The following is a 19831-nucleotide window of genomic DNA, read 5'->3' as shown; positions in this document are numbered from 1 at the left end:
TATTTCCTTCAACTACTGAGAAAAGTTTCATAAGTTATAATTATTGTTTTTTTCATGCAGGAATGTGAATAGTTCAACTTTGATAAGTTCCTTATGATTTATTTTTCCTGTTTACCTTCTCATACTCCTCTTGCTTCTCATATCTGAATGTCAAATTTTCTATTCCACTCCAGTTTTTTCATCAAGAATGCTTGAAAGTCCTCTATTCCACTGAATGACCATATTTTCCCCTGAAACATGATACTCAGTTTTGCTGGGTAGGTGACTCTGGGTTTTAATCCCAGCTCCTTTGACCTCCAGAATATCATAGTCCAAGCCCTTCGATCCCTCAGTGTAGAAGCTGCCAGATCCTGGGTTATCCAGATTGTGTTTCCACAATATTCAAATTGTTTCTTCCTGGCTACTTGTAATATTCTCTCCTTCATCCGGGAATTCCAGGACCTGGCTATAATATTCCTAGGAGTTTTCTTTTTGGGGTCTTTTTCAGGAGATGATTGGTGGATTCTTTCAACCTCTACTTTGCCCTCTGGTTCTAAAACATCAGGGCAGTTTTCTTTGAGAACTTCCTGGAGGATGATTTCTAGGTTCTTTTTTTTTTATCATGGCTTTCAGGTAGTCCAATAATTTTTAAATTATCTCTCCTGGATCTATTTTCCAGTTCAGTGGTTCTTCCCATGAGATATTTCACATTGCCTTCTATTCTTTCATTTGCTTGGATCTGTTTAACAGCATCTTGATTTCTCTTAAACTCATTAGCTTCCATCTGCTCCAATCTAATTCTGAAACAATGATTCTCCTCATTGAGCTTTTGAGATTCTTTTTCCATCTGGCAAATTCTACTTTTTAAGGCATTCTTCTCCTCATTGCCTTTTTGAGTCTCTTTTGCCTTTTGAGTTAGTCTATTTTTAAGGTGTTATTTTTCTCAGTCATGCTATTGACTCTTATTTCATAATTTTCTTGCATAGCTCTCATTTCTCTTCCCAATTTTTCCTCCACTTCTCTTATCTGCTTCTTAACGTCCTCTATGGCATTCAACCAGCTCGTATTTTACTTTGAAGCTTTTGGTATAGGAGTTCTGACTTCACTGTCTTCTTCCTGTTCCATGCTTTGCTCCTTTTTGTCCCCAAAATAGGAGTCTAATGTTGGAATCTTCTGTCTGCTTTGTTTCCTTTGCCTGGTCATGTCACCCCTCAGTCACTTGACCCCTGGGCTTTTTGCCACAGTAGGACTCTGCCATCAGATAGGGGAGCTTTTGTTCCAAATGCTGGGGTTTTCTCAGCTACTGGAGGTATTATATGGGTGCCCTCTCTGAGGTCTCCACACACTTTGGCAAGCTGGATACACACCCCAGGACCTCCACCCTAGACTGCAATCTAGATCCAAGCAGGTTAAAGCAAAAGTGATTACCCCTCAGACTGGTGCTTTGTCCCCCTACACTCTGAAGGCCAGGAGCAGAAGCTGCCACATGGCGGCTAGCTATGTTGGTGGCTCAGTGGTTTCTTGCCTTAGGGGCAAAATACATTCACTCCCACTTACTGGGTCCCAAAGTCCAGACTGCAGTGACCTCTCAATTTGTCCTTTGTATCTATGTGTTGATATATATGAAAAAGGCCACAACTGCTGTTGATCTGGAGTCCCTCTGGCCAGTGGTTGGTCAGGCCTGCCCTGGGGCTAAAGCCTAGGTGTGGCCCAGGGCTTGGCTCCCAGAGTGCTGTGCTAGCTGATTCTTGCCAGCCTGCTGGGCAATCCTCACCAGGAGTTTACTCTTCTCTGAGTGACACTTCTCTGTGTCACTTTGTGGGTTCTGCAGCTCCAAAGTTTTTTAGAATCTCCTTTTTACATGGATTGGGGAAGGTGGAAGCCAGAGCAGCAGGAAGGTCCTATTTCTATTCTGACATCTTGACTCCCTTTTCCAAACATTTCTATAAGTCTTCTCATAGGTTTTCTCTTTTTGCTGTTTTGTCTTGTTCTGTAATAAACATAATCTGGTAACCAAGGAAAAATCCATTTTTTTCCTGGTTCTCATTTTGGGACATTTAGACAGAGTTGCACAGTATCTTATAAGAGGTCAAAGCAGATCTAGTTAACTTTTTCTGACAGATAAGGAAACTGAGGTTAAGATCAATAAAGCAACTTTCTCACTGTTATACAGGAAATTAATCACAGAACCAAGTTTAGAATTTCAGGTTTCTGACTCTAGTTTAATGCCATTTCTAGTATAACACAGGATGTTATAACTGTTACAAATCTTATTGTTTACAAGTATGAAGGAGGAAAAGTGGGCAGGAGAATAATATGCCAAAGAAAACCTATTTCACTGTCCAAAATAGAATTTAATTGCATATTAAGGAAGTTACAATTTTGAGCCCCCATTCATTCTGAAATGGAGTACCCTTGGAACTGACATTCAAGGAGTTAATAGAGCCAGAAAATTGTGGTGTCAACAAACAGAACAAATGATATTGGCAGGCACTTGGAATAAATAGCATCTATAGACCTGTCAAGACTCTCTCTTGAATAATGTGGTTCATTCATTTTGTGGGTTTTTTTTTTACAATTCAATTGTAAACAGTTTTATTCCTCACTAAGAAAAAAAAAAGTTGAAAATACCTTTTTTGATGATGTACTTTTAAATACGAAGACTCAATTAACTTATAATAATTGAAATTTTATAGAATTTTTCAATACTATTTTTAGGATATTGATAATACCTGAAAAATAAGGCCCTAACTCAGCGGGGGCGGTGGGGAGGATGGAATACTATTTCCCAAGTAAATGCCAAGTTACACAAAAAACAAATAGGGATAGGTGTATGTGTGTGTGGAAGGAATTAAATGTATCTATCTGTCTATATCTATCTAGCTATAAAATATGTCCCAAAAGTCTTAGTGCAATTTTAAGTATACACAACTATGTAAAATACATACATACATAAAATAAAGTATATATATATATATATATACACATAATAAAAATATGCATCTATATAATATACATACACATATATACATATACATATATGAAGGATATTAGGGTTATAAGAGGAAATGAAGCATGAAGTACTTGCTATAGGATTGGCTTTAGGGTAAGAAAGACTTTGCCTCTGACACAAACTGTCTGTGTTCATAGGGAAATCATTAAATATTTTAGCACTCCAATCAACTCTCTAAGATTATAATTTACAAATATTTGCCAGTCTGTGCCATGAAGAGACTTTTTTTGTTGCTGGTTTTTTTTGGAGGGGGGAAGGTAAGGCAATTGGGGTTAAGTGTCTTGTCCAAGGTCACATGGCTAGTTTTTTATGTTAAGTGTTTGAGGCCAGATTTGAACTCAGGTCCTCCTGACTCCAGAGACAGTGGTCTATTCACTGTGCCACCTAGTTGACCCCATCAAGAGACTTTTTACAACATTAGGATTTCTCTATACTGAAGAAAGAATATAAAATTTTAAAATAAAATGTTTTAATCTAAAATATTTATTTGTATGCTGTGTGTGTATGTGTGCAGACTGTAAACACTCTAATCACAGAAAGGGAAGAAGAATTAAGAAGCCTCTTGATGAACATGAAAGGGAAGAATGTAAAAGCTGGCTTAATAGCTTAACATTAAAAAATCTAAGATCATGACAATTTGTTTCCATAACTTACTGGTAAATTAAAGGGAGAAGAAATGGAAGCAGTGTTAGATTTTATATTCTTGGGTTCAAAGATGACTTCAGATGGCAACTGCAGCCTCAAAATTAAAATACAGTTACTTCTTGGAAGGAAAGCTATCACAAATCTAGATAGAATATCAAAAAGCAGAGACATCACCTTGCTGACAAAGATCCATATAGTCAAAGCTATGTTGTTTTTTTTCAGCACTAATGTATGGCTGTGTGAGTTGGACTATAAAGAAAGCTGAGCACTGCAAAATCCATGCTTTTTCTTTCTTTTTTTAAAGTTTAATAGTATTTTCCCCCAGTTAACATGTCCAGAAAATTTTTAGCATTCATTTTACAAGATTTTGTGTTCCAAATTTTTCTCCCTGAACTTTTCTCTTTCTAAAATGGTAGACAGTTTGATATAGTTTATACATGTGGTATCATGTAAAAAAATATTTCCATAGTACTAACAGTGAAAAAAGAAACAGATCAGAAGGAAAAATAACAACAACATGAAAATGGATAAAGTAAGTGAAAATTATATGCTTTGGATTGTATTCAAAGTCCATCAGTTCTTTTATCTGGATATGGATAGTAGTTTCCTTTGTGACTCCTTTGTACTTGTCTGTGTTGCTGAGAAGAGCTGAGTCATTCATAGTTGATCATCACATAATGTTGCTGATACTGTGTACAATGTTTTTCTGGTTCTACTCATTTCACTTTGCATCAATTTGTACAAATCTTTCCACGTTTTTCTGAAATGTGCCGTTCATCATTTTTTATTACACAATATAATTCAATTATATTTATACATAATATATTGTTCAGTCATTCCTCAATTGATGGGCATCCTCTCAGTTTCCAATATTTTGCTACCATGTAAAGGGCTGCTATAAATATTTTTGCACATGTGAGCCCTTTTCCATTTGTTTTATCTCTTTGAGATCCAGACCTTGTAGTGGCATTGCTGAATCAAAGGTTATGCACAATTTGATTCCCTTTGGGCATAGATCCAAATTATTCTGCACAATGGTTTGACCATTTCACAACTCCACCAACAATGCATCAGTGTCCTGATTTTCCCACATTCTCTCCAACATTTATCATTTTCCTTTTATGTCATATTAGCCAATCTGATGTTGTTATACTTGATTAACTCTTGTACTTTCTTTTACATCTGGCCAATTATACTCTTTGAAGAGAAGTTTTCTGCAGTGAATTTTTGTATTTCCTTTTCCATTTGGCCATTTCTACTTTTTAAGCAGTTTTCAAAACTGTTGACTCTCTTTTTCATAATTGTCTTGCATAGCTTTCATTTTTTCCCAATTTTTCTTCCAACTCTTTTATCTGATTTTTAAGCTCCTTTTTGAGTGCCTCTATGAAGTATTTCTGGGATTAAAATTGCTTCCCTTTTTTTTGGGGGGGGGGGATTTTACCCATAGGTGTTCTGATATCATTGTCTTCTTCTGAGTTTGTCTTGGTCTTCCCTGTCACCATAATAACTTTCTATGGTTAAATTCTTTGTTATTGTTGTTGCTGTTGTTGTTGTTATACTCAAGTACACGTATGTCTGGCCATTGGAGGGTGCCTATTTGAATTTTGCAAGTTCCCTGGTTATTCTAAGCCACACCAGGGGTTTTCGTGTTGGTGTCTGTCTGTTCTACCACACCACAGAATCTTCCACTAGTTTGCTGAGGTGAAGTTTGCTTCTAGCTTGCTGGGGTGTTTTGTTTCCTGAGATGTGTTCCTGTTTTGCTCAAATGAGATGGATCTTTTTTTGCCTATCCTCTAGGTCTCTAAAGCTAAAAGAACTGGCTCCACTATTCTAGGATTTGATCTGGGGAACTATTTCATGGTTGTTTGGAGTTGAATGTGGGAGAGCCACGGCAATTTACTGCTTACTCTGCCATCTTGGCTCTCAGAAGTCAGAATCAAAGTCAAGACTTTTGAATTTTGGTGCTATAGAAGACTTTGGAGAGTCCCTTGGAAAGCAACGAGATATATCAGTCAAAACTTAAAGAAATTAATTTAGACTAATCATTGGAAGAAGAAACAATAAAGCTGAAGCTTAAATACTTTAACCACACAGTAAGAATTCAGGACTCATTAGAGAAGACCCTGATGTTGGGAAAGATTGAAGGCAACAGGACAAGGGAACAGCAGGAGATTAAAAAATGGAGTCATGGAAGCAGTGAACATGAACTTGGAAAGACTTAAGGAGAGAGTAGAGGATAGAAGGGCCTGGTGTTCTGGGGTCCATTGTGTCGTGAAGAGTCAGACACAACCAAACAAAAGAATAATAAAAAAATATAAACATTCTATTTATGGTGTTGATTTACAGAACCAGAGAGTATAGGCAAATGTGAAATAATCTAAAGTACATATTTCACTAGAAATAACATTATAAAGAAGTTAATATTTTCCACAAAAATTTTCATTCTTTTTTCATCAGAGTATTTGTTTAAGTGCTGAGAATTCTCAAATACAGAGCTTTTAGAAGAAAAAGAAAAGAACCTTCTATATCAAATGCATCTTATTTACCTGGCCAGCAAAGAAACAGTATCAGAAAGGTTAAGTATTTGGTCAAGGTCATGTAACTATTATTGTGGCAAGTCTAGGATTAGAACCCAGGTTTTCAAAATTCCAATTTACTATTTCATTAAATGTCCTAATATAGTCTGTCACACTATAGAGTTTGAGTATTGTTGATGTTTCTTTGTAAATTCCTATAGAAGCTAATTAGGTATAAATTGTTACTTTGTTATGCTCCACCACTAGCCTGTATACATTGTACACACAAACATGAAGATGCATACTCAAAAATTATATGTCTTTAGCATGTCACAGTACTGACTGATGTGATCTTTGCTACAAACAGAACTTATTTGCTACAAACATAATAAATAATAAAAACTGATATTTCCCTGAACTTTTAGAATAGACATGAAAACTTTTTTTTTCCACTAGATGGAATCTGAAAAATAGCTAATATTTGAAAACTGAATGAAAAAGCCCTAAATGGGCAAAAACTACAAAAACTATGAAACCAGGAACTGTTAATAATTGGAGTGAAGTAGAAAAAAAGGTGTTCAAGATAGTTATAGAGGACCTTGCTACCATCAACCATAGAAATTTCATCCTTGAGTACCAGATAAAAATCAATATAGATTTTGAAAAACAGTAAAAAATGCAACATATTTCTATAGGTTGGAAAAATTTGGAACCTACCAAATGTCTGAAACCATGATTAAGTAGTCAGAATTATATACTAAATGTTCATTCTTCAAAAACTAACAGATGAAAAATAATACAAGCATAGATGTCAAATTTTCCTAAGAATTCAATGAAATAAAATTAGCTGAAAACAGAGTATCATCACAATAATCACAACTGCTCATCATATTGATTCATGTAATTTAAGAATGGTGCTTTATCAGATGTTATAATACCAAAACCCTCAAAATTATATGGAAAGAAAGTTTTCCAAAATATAGACACCTAGCAGAAGAAATCAAAATCCTGTGGGAAAAAGAAGAAACACTTTATCCATACCATTACCCCTACCATCCAGTCATTTACTAGAAATGTCCCAAATTTTTCTGTACAAATGTCTGTTTTCTCTGTAAAAAAATCAAGAGAAGATGAATCTGTATTCCAAGTTTTTCATTAAATTATGAACATCTATCATTTTGTGTTGCTATACAATAGTTGACAGAACAATAACAGAAAAGAATAGCTGGACAGCAGCTGGCCCCAGGACTGCTTATATCTGAGGTCCACTGAAGATTGAAGATGAGAAGAACAAAATAACAAATAAGTATTTATAATGTTATAGAAAAAGTTCTGGATTGGGAGTATGGAGACCTTTGTTCAAATCCTGAAGTCATTCTCTATTTGTGTATGAACAACTTAGTCAATTCTCTGTATCCTAATTTTCTCAGTACAATGAGTTTGAGAGGCTAAATCATCTTAATAGTCCTTTCCAGCTACATCTTGTGGATTAATTAGCATTCCAATGTCACAAGAATTGAATTGCCAAAAAAATGTTGTTACCAAATGTAGAAATAGTATACAAGGCTGCTGAGAAACCTGTACTTTTAGCCTTAATTATTCAAGAAGGGTTTGCCATTAATCATGTTTTAAAATATATTCAAAAGAAACAGGTTAAATAGTTGCTCTGGGCAGCAACTAGTTCTTAGTCAAAAACAAAATAGGCAGTAAAAAGATTTTTCTCTTCATGTATATTTAATGTGAGTTGTAGTAGATGATTTCTATTAACACTTCCAGTTTTTCAGTCCATGTCTCTTACCTTCTAAATTGAGCTTCCATTTTGAGATGAAAATTCTCCAGGTACTTCTAAAAACCAAGTTATGAAGCAGAAAAGAAACATAATGGGGTCTTGAGAAATTGTCTTTATTTGGGAAAGGGGGTGTAGAAATCTGTGACCAGCAGAGAGGATTATGGGAAGATGGCAGAGTAGATCAGAAAATTCCAAGCTCTCAAGACTTTCCCCCACAAAAGAAATAAAATAGTACTTTAAGATCAACAAAGTGTGGCTAAAAATAAATAATAGGGGCACAACAGGGGTCTTCCTAGGATAATTTGTGAAGATCAGAAGAAAAATCCCAGGATGAGGTTTGGTCCCTGAGAACAGTAAACACCTCCAGGTTAGGGTCCACTTTAATAACAAGCAGCAAGTTCTGGGGTTAGTTGGTTTGAGAGGCTGCCTTGGCTTGGCCCCAATCACAGGAAGTTTTTCCCCAGAGATAGTAATGGGACAGGGAACCTCTGCTGACTGGAATGCTAGATCCCAGAAGGAACCAGCATATGCCTGGCAAGTACAGAAGCAGTGGGGGAGAAAGCCCCTAGCTATAGATACTTAAAAAAGGTTGAAAGATTGACTGTGGTTACAGGCTAGAGGGGAGAAATGAAGACCTGGGGCAAGAGGCACCATCCCCCATACCCTAGGGCCACAGGTCAGTAGAAAAATTAAGGTATTACCACAAAATATTCAGAAGCAAAGGAGAAAATATCCAACCATAGAAAGCTATTATGAGAACAGAGAAGACCAGGGTTCATCTTCAGAGGAGAATACTGAAGTAAAGAATCCCCCAAAGAATAATGTCAAATGTTCACCTGCCCAAAAAGAATTCACAGAAGTTCTTTAAAAAGACTTTTAAAATGAAATTACAGAGATGGCGGAAAAACTAAAATAATAATAATCCTAAAAAAAAAAACACCCCAAGAAGATTATGAAAGTCAACCAATTAGAAAAGGAGATCCAGAATCTCAAGAAAGGAAATGACACCTTGAAAATTTGAATTGGGTAAGGTGAAGTCAAGAAATTATAAAAGATCAAGAAATAATTAAAGCATAGTGAAAAATAGAAAAGTGAGACATTTTATAAGGAAAACAATGGATTTGGAGAATAGATCAAAAAGAGAAAACAAAAATAATGGGATAAAATTAGTTTTGATGAAAAATAATCTTGATACAATAATACAGGAAATAATTAAAGAAAATTATCTTGAGGCATTAGAACAAGGGGGGAGCAATTGATAAATGGTCAAAGGATATAAATAGGCAATTTTCAGAGGAAAAAATTAAGGATATCTATAAGTATATGAAAAATGCTCTAAATCATTATTGATTAGAGAAATGAAAATCAAAACAATTTTGAGGTAGTACATCTCAGTGGTCTGATTGGCTAACATGAGAAAACAGAAAAATGACAAATGCTGGAGAGGATGTGGAAAAATTGGAACATCAATACATTGTTGGTGGAGTTGTGAACTGATTCAACCATTTGGAGAAAAATTTGGAACTATGCCCAAAGAGTTATAAAAACATGCATACCCTTTGACCCAGCAATACCACTTCCAGGACTTTATCCCAAAGAGATCATACAAGTAGAAAGAGAATACCTATGTACAAAAATATTTATTTCAGCTCATTTTGTGGTGGCAAAGAATTGGAAATCAAAGGAATACCCATCAATTGGGGAATGGCTAAACAAATTGTGGTATATGAATGTAATGGAATACTATTGTGCTATAAGAAATGAGGAGAAGACAGACTTCATAATAACATGGAGAGACTTATATAAACTGAAGCTGAGTGAGAACCAGGAGAACTTTGTATTCAATTATAGACGTATCGTATTTGTGGCAACTAACTTTGATAGTCTGGGCTCCTCTCAGCAATGCAAGATTACAAGACAACTCCAAAAGACTCATGATGGAAAGGGATATTCACATTCAAAGAAAGAACTACAGAGTCTGAATGCAGATTGAAGCAAACTACTTGCTCTTTCTCTTTTGTGTTTAGTTTTGTTTCATTCCTTCTTTCTTGTTGTTCACCTCATTAGTTATAATTCTTCTTTACAACTTGACGAATGTTTAATGTGAAAGCATTTTGCAGAACTTCTATTGGATTCCATGCTACCATGGGGGTGGAGGGGGAGAAAATTTGGAACTCAAATGATTGTGGAACTGAATGTTGTAAATTAAAAGTAAATAAATAAATTTATATATATATAAAAAAAGAACAAGGGGGAAAGTAGAAACAGAAAAAATCCATCAATCACTGCTTAAAAGAGATTCTCTGAGGGAAACTCATATGAATATCATAGTCAAATTCTGAAACCCACAACTTAAGGATAAAATATTAAAAGCAACAAGAATAAAACAATTTATACATGATAGTACCACAAGTAGAATCACAGAAGGCCTAGAAGAATAGATATTAAAAGACCACAGGTCTTGGAACACTATATATCAAAGAGCAAAAGAACTGGGGCTCTAGCCAAAAATTTCCTATGCAGCAAAGTTAAGAATAATTCTGAATGGAAAAAAAGACATTTGATCAATTGTCAGACTTTCAAGACTTTGTTAAAAAAAAACACCACCACCTGAACTTAATGGAAGATTTGATATACAAGAGCCAAGAGAAATATAAGGTACATACCAAAGACTGATTATAAAGGATTCAATAAGGACAGACTATTTACTTTTATATATGTAAAATTTATATCTAAGATTCTTATTAATAACTTATTAATAGCTCATAAGCAAGATCAGGGTAAACCTGAGTATGAAATGAATTTAAAAAGTAAAATCATTTAGGAACAGTTAAAAAGAGTAATTACTTTATACAAGTGAGGTGAAAGAGGAAGAATCAATAATGAGTAATTAGGTGGGGGAGAAGGGCTAGTAGTTCTGGTAACCTACTTTCATCAGGCATAGGTTTAAGAGAGAAAAATACATATATATTTAGAAGAGCATAGAAGTCTAAATTCAGAAGAAATAAAATGGTGGTGAGAAGGGTGAAGTGAGAGGAAAAGGGAGGGATCTTTAGAGGGGAGGGTGAGGAAATAGGTAAAGGGGTAGAGAAGGGTATTTAGATTTTTTTTTCCTTTTGGAGGGCAATTGGGGTTAAGTAACTTGCCCAAGGTTACACGGCTAGTTTTGTGTGTGTGTGTGGGGGGGGGGGGTGTTAAGTGTCTGAGGCCAGAACTGAACTCAGGTCCTCCTGACTCTGGGGCCAGCGCTCTTACTCACTGGGCCACCTAGCCACCCCTGGGGTATTTAGGTTTATGGGAATGGAAGGACAGGTTAGTAACACGAGGGGGTAAGGTAGTGGGTAGAAGTAAAGTAGAGAAGGCAAGAGGGATAGGAAACAAGAAATAGGCACAAACATAAAAGCAAAGATCAGGAGTAGAATTTCTTTGGGAAAATGTATGTCTGTATATGTATGTGTATATGTATATAGCTATAGCTGTAAAGAAATATATGCAAAGTTAATTGTAGACTTGGGGGAGGGTGGGAAAGAATAAAGTAAAAAGTACACAGCAGAGAACAACAAAAAACTTACAAGGAAGAAAAGATGGACAGTTGTCAACACAACATGTATTATATATCATATAGGCTTTCTTGAAATGAAAATTTATTACATATTTTGAATCCTCTCATTTTCTGCTATACACATGACATGCTTTTCTCCCTTTCTTGTATTTAAGTTCCAATATTTAATTTTGAGATATGTTTTTGTTTATTTTCTTTATTTTTTATTTGTGTTCTAGTGTTTGTCTATATATATTTTTAAAGACAAAAAAGATAAAAAATAGAAAAAGAAATCTGTGACAAGCCAAGGGAACTGGGGTGAAGCAGTTTTAATTGTTTCTGCTTCTGAGTTCTCAATGGAAGGTATTATGTGGAGTGAACAAATGAAGAAGAGAGTACAATGGTCCCAGTGTGCGTTTCTAGAGTTGATTTTATTAATTGAAAGAAATGGGTAACAAAGCTTAAAGACAATAGTGTCCATATACAATTTATGTAACTTGCTTGGAGGAGTAGATGGATCATGAGGAATTGGCATCATTTATAATCCTATAACAATGAAAGTTATAAGATTTCAGAACAAATATAAGAAGATCCCAAGTTCTACTTGGACATCAAAAGGGTGTGGGGAATATAAGCTGATCTAGTTATCACAATTTTTTTTTTAAGCCTCATTCAGTGAGTACTAACTATATGCAGAATAATGTGCCATGCATTGGAGAAAATAGAAATTTTATATACAACATAGTCCTTATCCTCTCAAAATTTATATCTAGTACAAATATATTCAGGGATAACTATCATACAAATTGACACTTGGTAGATACATTAAAGAGGTAAAAAACAAAATACTATTATTTGAGCATGAAAGTCATTAACAGAGAGTAACAGTGAAACCTTTGTGGAAGTGGTAGACTATGACCTGAGATTTAAAGAACGGCCCAGCATGCAACAATTAGAAAGAAAAGGTAGACATCATATGCCTAAGGAATACCAGGAGTGAAACCATGGAGGTGGAAAATTGCCAGGCAGGCTTATTTGGGAGGCTAGGGCATAGACATGTTGGAGTGTACTATAGTCCATTGTGGGTATAATACAATATAAGGCTGGAAATGAGATACTATAATAATGAGGACCTTGATTGCCAGTCAAATAACTTTGCATTCTATTATACATGAAATGAGTTGCTGCTAAATGTCTTTGAACAGAAAATGGCATGACCAAATTGATCAGAAAGAATGCAATCCATCAGTGTCATGAAATACATATTGGAAAGGGGGGGAGAATGCAGCCAGGAAGACTTGTTAGGAAGCTGGTGTACAGGTAGGTGGTGATAAGGACGTGTACTAGGGTTATGTAGTAGAAGTGGAGGGTTGGAGAAGGCAATGAGAGACAAAATTGATACATATTGATAACTTGGTAGTAATGGAGAGGAAGGAGACAAAGAGAGTACCAAAATTTCATATAAGGGAAACAGTGAAATGGTGGTTACATAGACAGACTTGGTGAAGTAAGATGGAAGAATAGGTTTAGAAAGAAAGACATTAAGTTCAGTTTGAGATATGTGAGCTTTGTGATATAGTAGCACGTACCTACCAGATCACTGGAAGGACACATCCTGGAGTTCAGAAGAGAGGTCTAGATTAGAGATGCAGGTATGAAATAGAGGTACCAATCAAAGCCATGAAAATGAAATTGTCAGAAAAGAGCATATAGAGGAAGGAGAGAAAAGGATGAAGTATAGAACCTTGAGGAACTTGGGGAAATGGTAAAGAAACAATGAAAGAACCTCTATAGTAATAGGAAGAGAACCAAGACATTATTATCTCAAAACTGATAGAAGGGTAGGAATAAGAGGTACGTAAACAACTATGCCAAATGTTACAGAGAAGGTAAGGAGAAAAGAAATGATAGGATTAACAGAAGATCTCATATAGGAAGAGTAGAAGGTCACTAATAATGTTTAAGAAGTACTCATTTGGTTAAGGGAGAAGGTAGATATCATATGACTAACAAATACCAGGCATATTTCATATTTCAATTACATTAAAGTCAGATTTAAATTACATTAAATTAACTGTGAAGTCTCTATGATACCTAACATACTGTGCTAGGTGCAGATGCCAAAGAGAAACACTCAGTTGGAGTTTTCTCAGCAAAAACAATGGAATGATTGGCCATTTCCTTTTCCAGTTCATTTTAATGATGAGAAATTGAGATAAATAAGGTTAAGTGACTTATCCAGGGTCACACAGCTAATAAGCACATGAGGTCAGATTTAAACTCAGGAAGTTGAGTTTCATCCTGGCACTCCATCCACTATGCCACCTAGCTGATCACCTACAATCATCTTTTCTAAATAAAGAGCCAAAATTTTCATAGGGTAGCATAAATATTAGAGTACAGCAGTCAAGGCTGTATCTTCAAAAGACTCCACAGGGACCAGGGCTCAAAGCCATTGCCCTATTTATTCTGTCTTAGATTCCATTTTTTGGGATAGGAGGGTAAATGGAATATGGGGCAGTGGGAAATTTACTAAATGCATTCACTTGTTGCAAGAAGAAAATAATCTCATGTTTATTTTTGTTTAAGAAATAAAAAACTCTCACCCCAATTAATAGAAATTGTGGAAATGAACTTAACAGATCTCCAGTTTATGCAAGCTGGGGTTGTCATTTAAAGCAGGTTGCCACATTCTTAATCATTTCTTGACAAGATAAATTTGGACTAAAATAAATTAAATAGATGTCAGGTTTTAGGCAAAAGCAATTACAATTATTCCATAATCATCTCACTTCCATGTTGCCTGGAAGGATGTAGGAGCTTAGCATCTGTAATTCACTTATTAGTTCCTTTTATCAGTTAAACAAAACCATTGGACTTGAGATAATACATCAGAGAGAATCTGTCTCTGCCTTTTTGGAAAAGAAACTGACCTAATTTAATACCCTCCAGGATGACAAAACCAACCCAAAACGCGTATCTCCTATTTAAATTATTTAGATTCCTCTAGTGTCTTGTCAATGCAGGTATTTCCACTATCACTGTAGATTACAATCTTTTCTATCTTGCTCTTCTGTGAGCCTTGTCCATTTATTTCCATAAATCTTCCATACATCTTCCAAGAGTTTCTAATTTTTTCTGAAGATCCTTGGTTCTCTCCCATTTCTCGAATTGCCAATACAGCTCTAGAAGTGTTCATTTCTCATCCCTCGTATTTGCCACACGTGCAGCCCCCCTCCTTTTAAGATCAAACATTTCTGCCATGTTTTTCATGTCTATCTCATGTAAGTTTTCCTTGGTAAAATGCTGCAGCCTACCTATACCTATCGGCTTTATGTATTTATTCTAGTTTTCATTCTTCTGAGATCATAGTGCTTCTCAATTCATAGAAGCCTCTCTGATTTGGAGGAGTCTAAGGTAAGGCAGGAAACAATTGCAGAAGCCTGAGCAAAGGTGAAGAGATAGAAAATCATGTTAAGTAGAGTAAATAGGTAGACTAATGTGATTGAAATACAAACTGTGTGAGGGGGAAGCACTATATGATCAGGGATGAAATCAAGGTTGGAGCCACATCGTGAGAGCTTAAATGCCAAAGGAATTTGTATTTTATCCTAGAAGCAATAGAGGAAAAACGAAGTCAAAAGAGTGACATAGGTCTGGGTTTGAGGTTTATTAGTTTGGCAGTTCTGTGGTAAACTGATGGAAGAAAGGTTGGAGGACAGAAGTTAGGTATATCAGTTTGAAAGCTACTGTCATAGTTCAGGCAGGGATGATAATGACCTTAACTATAGAGGTGAGTGGAGGAGGTGGGATTATGTGAGAAAATTCAGGAGAAACGTAGGTGAGATAATGATGTTCAAGTGGATTTCTAGATTATGAACATGTAACTTAGAAGAATGTGTTGCCCTCAGAGAAAGAGGAAAGAGTGGAGGGAGGGGTGAGTTTAGAAAAAGTAAGTGAGTACTGTTTTAAATATACTGAGTTTGTGATGCCCATGAGACATTAAAATAGAATGTCCAGCAACCAGCTAGGTAATATGGAATGGCAGCTCAGGAGACAGATGAGGACTGGAGAGGTATACTTTGGGAAATATTTGCATAGAGATAATTGAGCCTAAAGGATCTAATAAGATCATTAACTTTACGTATAAGTAATTTCAAAACATTATGCAGCAATATCCCCCTTTTTATGAAAAGAGTACATGTACAACTTTCATGAAATTATCAATATAAATAATTTTATAGCTTGTATTTTATTTAAAAGAGATTAATAATTTATTGTAACTGTAAGAAATTTCAAATATATAATTAAATCACATAACATGAACAGAACCATTTGCAAGTTTAAAATTTATAATATAAATTTGTGACATATTAAAATAAAAATATCACTCTGATGAGTAGGGAGTATTTTGTTAAAAATTTATACCATCAATATTACTTTTTACAATTAATTTTAACCCATAATTGGGATGAACATTTTGACTGACAGGAACAGTAGAAAACTTATTTCATAAAAATAAAACATTACAAATAATAAAAAAATTGTGTAACATTTTCTTTCATAAATCAACTAGGTTCATATTTCCTTACAGCATACCAAAACACACTGTATTTTTTTTACTTTTTAACATTTTCACACATTCAATGCACACTCATCAAACAAATCTATCAAACATTCTTGTTGATATGGAGTAATAACAAATGCATGCCCATGGTCAGTAGGATCTATTTTTATTTAAGAAACTTAGAATAGGAAACTAAAATTTTAATTGCTTCTGCTTTACCAAGATGGTGACTAATAATACAGCTTTACTTTTAAATTTTAATTTGCAGGGAAGGATTTTATTTTTCATTAAGAAAAATATAAATTCTTATAAGCAACATGACTAACATGAAAATGTGTTTACTAGGAAGGCATTGTAGAGCCCATATCAGATTGTAAGATATCTTGATGAGGGAGGGGTGAGGGAAGGGGAGAAAATTTAAAACTTATGGAAGTGAATGTTGAAAACTAAAAATAAATAATTTTAAAGAGATAAAAAGATATAAATATTATTTAGAAAATTTATTTCTAGGTCTATTTATGTAAATGCAGGCACCTTACCTTTGTGGGTCCGAATATGAAACTGAGGGTGTTGCTTTGATTTAATTACTCAATGTATTTTTTTTAAATCCTCCAAGTACATTGACTTGAGGAAGAAATTCTTTTGCAAAATGCATTTGCATCAACTTTTTGAATTATCACCAAGAAAAATGGTAATGTACTATTTTAGCTAAATCACTCTTCTAAGAGAAAGTTAACATACTTTATAATATTAAAATCCTATGGTCTTCCCCAAAATTACTCTGTTTTCTGAAGAACTTTCCTCTAAATAGCTTAATCATTTATTATTTTTGGATTGTCTTAGAAATTATATGCAACTGCTCACTCAAACAATACAAATGTTTCTCTATAAAATATGTAACAGGTCCAAATTTTAACAACAGTCATATTTTACCTAGTGCCTGTAGACTTGCATTTTATCATGACTTCAACAGATATTTCAGGGCAGAAAACAATAAAATAATATATCATATTAAAAATCTATCATTCATATTGAAAATGCCTCTTGATATGATATTGTGATTAATACATCTACAAAGTAATTTCCTCTTATGTAATTTTAACATATATGTATGTTCAATATATGCTAACATATTTAACCTATATGTCAAAATACATGGAAACACAGAAGTATGATGCCTATTTATGTAATACAATCAAAATCTTTATACACATCTGTTACTTCATCCACTTCTGATTAATTCAAAATAATTCAAAATTAATTGATCACAGAGGTCTTCAGAAACATGAATAATTACTTTCTTGGCTCTCATCTGAAAATTCAACAATTCAAAGCCACTTTGATTATATTTCAAGTATACTTTTGGCCATATCAATAGCTGCTTATGGTAACACTGTATTTCCTATTGAATAAGACTGTTGTACTTGGGAATTCATTAGGAAACTTTCTATGATGTAAACAATTATTTTAATGTCACAGATTTTTAAAAAAAACATACATATATATATATTAGATTTTCTCATTAAACGCATCTATTTTCCATTGGAATATGGTCCATATGTAAACTTCCAGATATCATTTCAGTTTACTAGTCTTATGGTGTTTGCACTTGAAACATTTGTACAAAACAAACTGTATGCTCAATTCTGCACCAGTAACCATATCTGAGAAGTTCAATATTATACTATATATTTTTTCTGGATTTATTTTTTTCTTACTTTGTGTATCTATATTTCTGATAACTATTCTCTGTTATCATTTCTTGTACCAGTTAATCTGATTCAGGGGGGTTTCTTTTATTAATTATGTATCAATCAAGAAGGAATTTTTAAAAATCATACATAATAAAAATAAGATTCAAATTTAATTGCTGAAATTTAAAATGTCTCTTCATAAACATTCTTGAGTTATTTAACTTTTTACAATTACAGACTTTTTTGGAAATCATCTTTCTATATTGTACTTAGCAAAATAATTGACATTAAGAATTATATGGGGGGGGGGGTGGAGTCAAGATGATGGAGTAGAAGCAGGACCTCCCCACTGCTCCAGCTTCCACCTTCCCTGATCCATGTAAAAAGGGGACTCTGAACAAACTTTGGAGCTGCAGAAACCACGAAATGACACAGAGAAGCTAACCTCCCACTAAGGAAAGCCCAGTAAGCCAGCAGGAATTGGCCAGGGCAGTGCTCTGGTAGCTGAGCCCAGCCCCACTAAGAGGCTTTAGCCCCAGGGCGAGCTTGACCAGCTGCCGGCCATAGGGACTCCAGCTCAGCAGCAGCTGTGGCCCTTTCGAGAATTATCAACATATAGATGCGAAGGACAAAGTGAGAGGTCATTACAGTCTGGACTTTGGGAACCAGTAAGGGAGAATGTGGGGCGTTTGCCCCTGGAGTGAGAAACCACTGAGACCAGCACAGCCAGCCAGTGCCACATGGCAGCTTCAGCTCCTGGCCCTCAGAGTGTAGGGGGACCAAGCACCAGTCTGAGGGGTAATTTCTCTTGCTTTAACCTTCTTGGATCTGGATTGCAGTCTAGGGTGGAGGTCCTAGGGTGTGTGTCCAGTTTGTCAGAGTGTGTGGAGACCTCAGAGAGGGCACCCATCTACTACCTCCAGTAGCTGAGAAAACCCCAGCATTTGAGATGAAAGGTCCCCGTCTGGTGGCAGAGTACGACTATGGCAGAAAGCCCAGGAGTCAAGTGACTGAGAGGTGACATGACGAAGCAAAGGAAACAAAGCAGACAGAAGATTCCAACATTAGACTCCTATTTTGGGGACAAAAAAGGAGCAAAGAATGGGACAGGAGGAAGACAGTGAAGTCAGAACACCTGCAGCAAAAGCTTCAAAGGAAAATGTGAGCTGGTTAAAGGCCATAGAGGACTGTAAGAAGCAGATAAGAGAAGTGGAGGAAAAACTAGGAAGAGAAATGAGAACAATGCAAGAAAATTACAAAATGAGAGTCAACAGCATGACTGAGGAAAATCACACCTTAAAAAACAGACTAACTCAAATGGCAAAAGAGGCTCAAAAAGGCAATGAGGAGAAGAATGCCTTAAAAAGCCAAATTTGCCAGATGGAAAAAGAATCTCAAAACCCCACTGAGGAGAATCATTGCTTCAGAATTAGATTGGAGCAAATGGAAGCTAATGACTTTAAGAGAAATCAAGATGCTGTTAAACAGATCCAAACAAATGAAAGAATAGAAGGCAATGTGAAATATCTCATGGGAAAAATCATTGACCTGGAAAATAGATCCAAGAGAGATTATTTAAAAATTATTGGACCACTTGAAAGCTATGATCAAAGTAAGAACCTAGAAATCATCCTCCAGGGAGATCTCAAAGAAACCTGCCCTGATGTTTTAGAACCAGAGGGCAAAATAGAGGTTGAAAGAATCCACCAATCACCTCCTGAAAAAGATCCCAAAAATAAAACTCCTAGCAATATTATAGCCAGGTTCCAGAATTTCCAAATTAAGGAGAGAATATTACAAGCAGCCAGGAAGAAACAATTTGAATATTGTTGAAACACAATCTGGATAACCCAGGATCTGGCAGCTTCTACACTGAGGGATCGAAAGGCTTGGAATATGATATTCTGGAGGTCAAAGGAGCTGGGATTAAAACCAAGAGTCACCTACCCAGCAAAACTGAGTATCATGTTTCAGGGGAAAATATGGTCATTCAGTGGAATAGAGGACTTTCAAGTATTCTTTCTGACAAAACCAGAGTTGAATAGAAAATTTGACATTCAGATACAAGAAGCAAGAGAATCATGAGA

This window comes from Petaurus breviceps, unplaced genomic scaffold (genome assembly GCF_028583685.1).
Source record: "Petaurus breviceps papuanus isolate PSGF00001 unplaced genomic scaffold, PetGlider_PUasm1.0 112, whole genome shotgun sequence".
NCBI classification, from domain to species: Eukaryota; Metazoa; Chordata; class Mammalia; order Diprotodontia; family Petauridae; genus Petaurus; species Petaurus breviceps.
The sequence above is the reverse complement of the archived record's forward strand: the minus strand, read 5'-3'. Positions refer to the sequence as shown.